The 8,785-nt window shown below is 46.4% G+C and overlaps 1 non-coding gene across 1 annotated transcript; it reads right to left on the reverse strand.

Moving 5' to 3' along the window:
• Positions 1 to 8,666: 8,666 nt before the first annotated feature.
• Positions 8,667 to 8,785, reverse strand: LOC120614549 (5S ribosomal RNA). Its single transcript, XR_005656005.1, has one exon. It is a non-coding gene; the product is annotated as a 5S ribosomal RNA (ribosomal RNA).

Here is an 8,785-nt window from a genome sequence, read left to right on the forward strand (position 1 = left end):
CCGGCCGGGACGCGCGGGGAGCGGTCCAGCGGGGTTGGGGGGCCCCGGAAGGGCGCCGGTCCTGGGTGGGGCCGGAGCGAGAGCTCTCACGCTCCCACCCCGCGCTGGGAGCAAGAACGTCAGCTTCCCGGGTTACCTGCTTGCGATGCCTCGTTGTAGGGTCTGTACGTTTACCGAGGGTGGCCCCTTAAGGCCGTGGAGACCACGAGGCCGTCCACGAAGATGAGCGCAGGGGACGGGGCTTTTCGCCAGCCTCTGGTCTCCGAGGGCCTCCGAGGACTTGTCAGCATTTGCCCTAGAGGCTGCCCCAGCTGGAGATTCCGGACGCCTTGTGGGGCCGAACTGGGTCAGGGTAGTGGGGTCCAGGCGGTTCCTCTAGTCAGTCCCCTGGGAGGTGCAAGGTCTGTGGGAAGGGACTTGGGAGAAAGGAAGCTGTCGTGAGAGTGGGCACAGCTTTCCCATCTCAGTTTGGCCCTATATTTGTAAGCTTGCGGATTCCTAAAGAGCTATTCTGTTTTGCACTTGGTCTTGAATTATATCTTTTGGGAAAAAAAGGGGGAGGTGGGTATGTTGTCGCTTTAAGATGAAATTCTATCCCAGGCGCTAGAAGTTTAAACATAAAAATATGGAGCTTCCCACCTGCCCAAGTGTAATTTGGACCGTACACCCAGTTGCTGGGTATTGAAAGAAGGCCAATTTCCCTGTTTAGTCATCTCTTTGGTTTAAGGCAATGATGCATACCAGTATGAAACCCGAGAGCTCATTCCACTCCAAATGTTTCTGTGCTCTGCTCCTCTCCAGTTTTATGTTCAATTAAAACACTTGTTCAAGTTGTACAAAAACAGCCTCAGTGAGAAAAGTGCAGAAAATTTTGTTGTGGTAAAGCAAAGAACCGGTGATTATAACACGTTAAGAAGTTTCCCTAAATCCAATTGTGCAGCCCACGCAGAGAGCCGCCCTTGTGGACGAGCAGGGCACAGGACAGTGAACTCAGATGATAGGAGTCAAAATGGAAGAGTGTTGGAATGGGGCCCTCCCGGAAGGGGGGGGCCCAGAGGACACTAGGTAACAGGGAGGAAGCTAAAATGGGTTGGAGGAGGTCTGAAAAGTGGACATCATCTGCCAGGTGGTTCATGAAGGACCTCTCAGACCTCTTGATTATTTCAGGGTTGTATGAATAGAACATTATTAACCCAGGCATATCACAACTTAATTATCCTCAGCTTTGTGATTTTCAAGTTATGCAGAAATATTCCTCCACCCATACAGTACCCTCAAATGTTACTCCCTCTATTTTCCAGCTTTATGTTCAATTAAAAAGATTTTTTTCAAGTTTTATAAAAGTAGCCACAGGAAAAAAAGAGTATGAGGTTAGCATCCAATCACCGTGGGTTGAGATCTTGACGTTATCTGTTCCTAGTCCGATGATCTTGGGAAAGTCAGCCTCCTAAGAGTTTAATGGAATTTTTGTGAGTCCAAAGAGTTTGGGGAGTTAACGAAAAAATGCTTAGCATCATCAAGAGATTATCAACAAATATTGGTTCAATTTGGATGCATAGTTATTCCCAAATTTTATTTTCAAAGTGTTCCTGAAACTATTCCATTAACCCCCTATGCTATTTGGAGGTCCTTGGGGATTTAGTTGATAGATGTTGTATTAAAGACATTTTTCTGTTTAATCACAACATTAATAGTGGATCGTTGAAAGAATTGAGCTTGCTCCTTAAGATACTACTATCTCTGGTTTGTATTTAGTAGCTTATGGCAAATCAGTGAGTAGACATTGTACAACATGAACTCTTAGGAAACTGATTTGAATTTCAGGATATTTTGTAAACTCCACGCTGTGGCCTGGAAAATCTGTGCTGTGCCTTGAAAGTACCGACTTAGAACACCAACTAACAGAAAAGTGGGGAAATTGTCACTAATTGCAAACCACTCAAGAAATCGAAAGTGTTTGGCATTTACCTAAGCTGATTGGCTTTCTCTTGGGCAGCATTTGAATTTTTTATACCATTTTATTCCTTACGAAGCAGTGATCTCTAACAAAATCTAAGATTGCCCTAAACTTTATAGCTGAATACAACTTGGTTTCTCGTGCAGTTAAAGCGATTTGAAAGAACACGTTCTGGCCTCTTCACACAAGTCCTCCCGTGAGATAGAGCTTTGGGAGGAGTCGCCATCTTGTCAGTTAGGGAATGACCACAGTGGCTTAACCACGTGAGGGATTATTGTCTCTTATAAAAGAAATTCAGGAGTATGCAGTCCAGACTGAAGGTGTGAAGCCATGGTGGCTTCATGGGCATCAGAGCCCCCTTCCTTTCTTCTCCACTATCCACAGCGTCTGCCACGGACTCTGGAATCCCAGCCATCTTGCAGGCAGCGAGAAGAGGGGAGGGACCAAAGGGGTGTGTTCCAGCTGCGTGTTTCCCTTTAAGGAGCTTTTCTAGAAACCCCGCTGAACAACAACGGGCGTTAATCTAGTTGCAAGGAGAGCAGCGAACTGTAGTTTTCTAGCTCATTAACACTGGCTCATCACCACCTCAGATAAAACCAGGCCTGTGTTGTTAAGGAACAGTGTAGGCAGCTAGAAGTCCCTGCTGTGCCCACAGTGCAAAGGGCCTGGTTCTCAGCTTAGAGGCCTTCACTTTGCCCACTGGCGTCAAGTTCAAACCCACAAGAGATTGATTTGCAACCCAGAATACCAGTAACTTAGGATGAGAAATTCCTAGCTGTTTAGACGAAGTGTAGAAAATAGCCAAGTTCCAGAAAATGTGGTTTGATAGAAATTAGGCGAGGGGGTTGGAATGCCACATGTGATTGTGACAGGTGAGTAGGGATGAGCCAGCGAAGCTGGTCTGTTCTTGGCGTGTGGTTTGAATCCCTTCATTTTGAGATATGTTAATGAATTCTCATTGCTCTTTCTTCTTAGACTTTTATGCTCTGCTAACAAGTCATTGCTTGAGTTAAGTTACGAGGTAAGATTCTTTTCTTCAGAGCAGAGCTGTCCCGAAGGGCTGTTCTGCATTTGAGCTGTGTCTAAGCGTAGCTGTGGAGCCGATGTTTATGGCTACTTGATTTTAATTCATTCAAGTGTAAATACCCATGACTAGTCATTTTAATGCAAGCACAGCTCTGTAATGTAAGCTCGATGAGGTGGGGGGCTTTGTTTTGTTAATTGCTGTCCCCCAGCGAGAGAACAGGGCCTGGCTCACTAATCGTTGCTGAATGAATGCGTGCGATGAAGTTCTCTTCGTTTCTCTAATGAGACGGACTCTAAAGCCATCACAATTAACTGAATTCGGCATATACCTAAGACCTGTTACGGTGCTTTTATAGCACAATTTAGTGAATTATGACCAACTTTATTAAAAATGAAATAGAATAGACAATAGACTAGAATCACACGCAGTGAAGGTGAGTATTGTTCCAGGAAACTTCTGTTTTAGATTTATATGTGCGTCTGTGTGCTGGATTCCAATGGAAGAGTATTTCTTCATGTGGAACATAGATTTGGAATGCATCGATTTGGGCAAATTTTCAGATATGTTTCTTGGCAGCCTCAACTGCTCAGTTTCGGTGGATGACTTTTTTTTTTTTTAATGTGTCCCAAGATTTGGCAAATACTCATTTTTCGACTCTGGCCCTTCGGACAAGGTTTATTTTGTTGTCACAGAGCAGCCTCGTCCGATGTTGGTGTCCTGTCAGCATCGGTCCCCACGTCACCAATATGTACATTCCAGTAAGAAAGGGATAGGAATGGCAGGGGCACGACCCAGCAGGTGCACACATCACGTGTTTTATCCTATCGCCCGAGCCCAGTCACTCCAAGGGTGGCTGGGAAATACATTCCTAACTCTGGGTGGAAGGTAGATCAGGAGTTGGGAGAGGGAGCGGTCCGTCCCACGCACAGCTGTGTTCACTGTCCCTCATTCCGCGACGCGTGGAAGAGAAAGCAAGAACCGAGTTGAGGAAATTTAACGGCCACGAAGCCGCGGCTGACTTGAGCCTCAGTTTCTCCACGTCCCCTCAGAATTGTCATTGGATGTTCGAGTACCTTGTCATAAATGGGTGAATGACTACAGAGTCATTTACATCCTCACTTTTATCCCCCTTCCAGATCCCTAACCTGTTGGCGCCCACCCCTCCTCTCTACGCCACCCCGCCTTTCCCAGCGTCCTGCCTGCGAGTCTGCCCTCCCCTCACCAGACGGGCATGGCGTTCAGCTCCTCGTAGGAACCCGAAACAACCTTAGAATGTCAGAGAGAACTTAGGATTTTGAAAGAAAAGGTCTGAAGGTGCTTAAATTTAATCACGAGACCAAAGCAAGGTACACAGTAGCATAAATAGTTTCACTCTCCCCTTTAGGAAAAGAATATGCATCTATTGGCATATGTATAAGTTTTTTCGGAAGGTTCATAATTATTAATAGTGATTACTTTCGGACTTGTGATTGGGGTTAATGTGGAGGAAGGAGTTAGAAATTAGAAATTTTTTTTGTTGTTAATTGTATAGCAAGGGGCACGCTTTGAATCTTTGACAGGTGTGTGACTTTTATAATTAAAATGCAGCGCTTCCCAGACTTAGGGATCTCATGCACCAATTGTTCCCTAAGAAATTTGGATCTCAACATGTTTGCCAATAAAGCCCGTTAAAAATACAGCCGCAACTGTTGTCTCCCTTTGCCACTTCGTGAACGAAAGGACATCATCTCTAAATAATGGCTCATCCCCTAAATTGAATACATTTAATTCCGTGGAAATTCGTTACATCGTGTTTTTCTCATTTTTGGACGGCCAGTGGAAAGCAGAGGGGAGGGGTCCAGGTTTGTGGACTTCTGGCTCCCAGCTGGGTCCTTTGGGTTGAATAGACAAATACGTGCTCGGACGTGGCTAGGTGCTCCGAATGGTGACACCAGTCTTCAGCTTTTTAGAAAGAGTGGACACAACACTTGTACTTAGGACGTGGGCCGCAATGAATGAAAAAGTGAAAATCAATTCGGGATCTTTTGGAGGCAATACTTAATTGGTCTAATTCATCTTTGAAACTTATCACATAACTGAGACAAACTGGGAAGGGAACAGCCATTGGTAGGGCCTCGGTTCTTTTTCAAGGCTGCCTTTGGGGCCACTGGGACGTCACCTTTGGGGAAGGAGGAGGCTTTTTCAGACCTTGCAGGGTGCGTCACAGCTTAGAGTGGAGTTTTAATTCTGCTTAAAATATCATAATGTAAAACTTGGTTCAAAAGTCCAAGAATTAAAGTTATAGAAATGTATATAGGAATATGTATGCTGTCAATACAATAAAAATGTGTTATATACATAAAATTTGTAACCTGAAAATTATAGATATAATGTCAAAATAGAAATATAAAAGTAAATATTTTGTATGTTCCTATATATCATATATACGATATAAACGTATTGGTAGGAGTACATGTGAACGTTAATATGTAACTTTTGTTAGTCTGTTTTGGTCCTGCCCTGTATTATATATCCTTTAGCATAGGTATAGCGGTCGATACCATTCTCAAAAATTGTGCCAGTACGGCAAGAATTTGTTGCTAAAGAAATATACTTGCGCGTGGTCTTCCTGTTCGTAATTCTGTGAAGGTTTTCAGGGAAAACACCGCATTTTCCTTCGCCTTCACACATGGTACTTCTGACACCAGATGTGTGGGTTTCGTCCCGTACCGACCAATTCTCCAGCTCCAGCTGGATGTCCTATAATTCAGTTCAGTTCAATTCAATTCCAGCAGTAACTGCCCAGGTCCCACAGGCTAAGGGCTCAGTCCTATGAGACTGCCCCCCACTCACATGCCAGTTGCAGGTAGTAGGTCCCCAGCTTACCTACAGCTTCTATCCCGCTCGGCTGCAAAATGGGGGTTCCCACAACCCCGTCCTGGGGTTGAACCGTTTGCTAAGACAGCTCACGGAACCCAGGAAAAGAGTTTACTTACTACTGCCGATTTGGTGTAGAGATATTTTCAAGGATACAAATGAACAGCCAGATAAAGAGGTCCACAGCACCCCCCCAGCTCAGAGATGTGATCACCAACCAGAAGCTCCCCAAACCAGGTGTTTGGGGATTTTTCTGGAGCCCCCATCACGTAGGCTGAAAGCTCCCAGTGTCTAATCGTGGCTTGGTCTTCCTGGTGACCAGTCCCCATCCTGAAGCCATCCAGGAGCCCCCAACCGATGCCTCGGTAGCACAAAAGACACTCCTGTCACCAGGGAAATTCCAAGGAATCTAGTAGGAGCTCTGTGGCAGGTGCCAGGTCAAAGATTAGGTATTGAAACGAAAGGTTTTCCCAGCACTTCTGTTTACAAGGACGTCAGGAGCTCTGTCCAGAACCGGAGGTAAAGACCAATATATATATTTCTTATTATTTCACAGAAGGATAAAATCATTTCACATTCAAAAATTCATCAGCGTCATCTTTATAGTACTTTCTAATTTACAAAGAGCTTTTGTGTACGTTACTACTCACGACTTCATAACAGCGATGTGGGGGAGATGGGCCACTTATCTTCGTTTTGTTTGTGAGAGAATGAGGCACAGAGAGGGTAAATGACTTCCCAAGTCCACACGGCTGGAAGACGACAGCCTGGCCGCAGGACCCATTATGGATTCTAGGATCGACACAGGCATCTTCCTACATCACAGGCATCTTCCTACATTACAGGATGCCTGCAGGGGACGTAGACATAACACAGACACCAGCGGCAGCTTGCCCATCCAGCTGCTAAGCACACTGGTTTCAAAGTTGTCTTCTAACCGGGTTCAGATTCTGGTCCTGCAACTTAGAGCTGCTTAACTTCACCAGTCACTTAAGCACCTCGAGCCTGAGTTCATTTACAGAACAATTTCCAACTGATAAGAATTGTGAGTATTAAATAAGAAAATGCTGTGATATATAGGTATTTAATGGTGTACAGGTATTTAATGATGTCTTTCCTCTAATTAGTGCACTGGGGTTGAGGAACGTACTAGCTGCTCAAGAAATTCTTTGACTCCGCATTTCCGCCAAGCCCTCTGCACTGACGGTTAGCAGGCCAGTGCTCTGGTGTCTTTTTAAGGACACTATTAAGGACGACAACACATACTTTGAAAAAGGTAATGTATTAGAACGCACTTTGTGAAAGCGTTATGTACGAAGAATTAAGAAATAATCATTAGTAGCAACCGGTTAATTATAGGGCTCTTCAGTGTCTTTTCCTGGCTGACTGGCCTCCAGTTGGAAACCTGTGGTCATGTGTTGTGCACGTTGTCACCAGGGCTAGTGGCCCGTAAGACTGGTTCTCACTGCTGGCTGTGCGTTAGAACCACTTAGAAAACGTTTTTAAAAAACTAGCGCCCTGGCCAGGCTCCAGACCAATGAAATTAGGGTCTTTGGGGGCGGGACCCAGCCATGAGAATTTCTGAAAGCTCTCCAGATAATGCCAACATGCAGCCAAGGATGGGAATCGGTCTTAAAGGATTTTAATAGGAAGTGGCTTTTTCAAAACAGTCGTCAAGAGAAGCGATTTGATAGGTTTTAACAGTGTCAGCGCCTGGCAAGGGAGCCGGAAAGGGAAGCAGCCACGTGTTTTTGCGGCGAGCGGTCAGTAGACTGGCAGACATGTGATCGTCTTTGACGAGGGCTGCTCAGCCGTCAAGGTTGGGAGGGCGAGCCAAGTGTGGGAAGGCTGAAGACGAGAAAGAGGCTGCTGAAAACACCTTGCTCAACTCTTCTCTGGCTGAAAAGCTACTAACTTTATGCAAATTAAAGTTGTGACTTGGCCCAGAGTGTCACCTCCATAGGCCCTCCATGGCCACCATGTTGAAAATTGCTGTCACTGGTCTTGGATACCCGCCCCCCCCCCCCCCCCCGCCTCTCGCTTTCTCCTGATTTTCCTCTGTAGCTCTTACCAGCCAACGTAGCGTTTCTCACCATCTTTGTCCCCCCTCAAGGCCACGTAAGCACCGCAGAGGCAGAGGTGATTATTTTGTGCTCACAGCTGTATCTCCAGGTCCTGGAACAGTGCCCAGTAGACAGCCCGTCAAAAATCATTCAGCGAATGACCTTCAGGCCCAGACTCACGGTCGGAACGAATCCGGGTTTAACACCTTACCCCGGCCCAGCGGCCCTACGAGCGCGTCATGCTCATGCAGTCGGATTTTCCGAATTCCCTCAGGACCAGCACTGGGTTGGGGGCCGCTGACAGAAGTATGGATGTTAGAGCAGCAGCCAGAGGCCAGAGGAGGCCGCCGGGGTGAGTTAGCACGGGGAAGACCTGTTCCTTAGAGCAGGAAAGGTGCTCTAAGGCAGTAAGTGGAAAAGGCGAGGGAGGGGACAGTATGACGTGTACAGCACACCACTCGCTTAACTCACAGACGATAAAACCCCGCACCTTGCTACAGACGCAGCCTCGGAGGATGTGCATCGAACTGATGCCAGAGGCCGGCTCCGAGAGGCAGCCGGGCCGAGGAAAAGCGAGGGCAGGGGGAGCTTTGTGTTAACAGTCGTGCTCGGGTTGTAATTTGTGACCGTGATGGCTTCACGCGCCATCTCACATTTACTTTCTTTCTTTTTCTTTTTTTTCTTTGAGGCAAAGCAACCCTTGGTTGACCTCACAGATTGCAAGAACCCCGTCAGCTTACAATCCTTTATTTTTTTATTTTTCTGCCTACAGCACCTGATCTTCCTAGGTGGTCTCCCATCCAAGTACTGACCAGGCCCGACCCTGCTTAGCTTCCGAGATCAGACAGGATCGGGCGTGTTCAGGGTGGCGTGGCCGTAGAC

This window comes from Pteropus medius, unplaced genomic scaffold (genome assembly GCF_902729225.1).
Source record: "Pteropus medius unplaced genomic scaffold, Ma_sr-lr_union100, whole genome shotgun sequence".
Lineage (NCBI taxonomy): Eukaryota > Metazoa > Chordata > Mammalia > Chiroptera > Pteropodidae > Pteropus > Pteropus medius.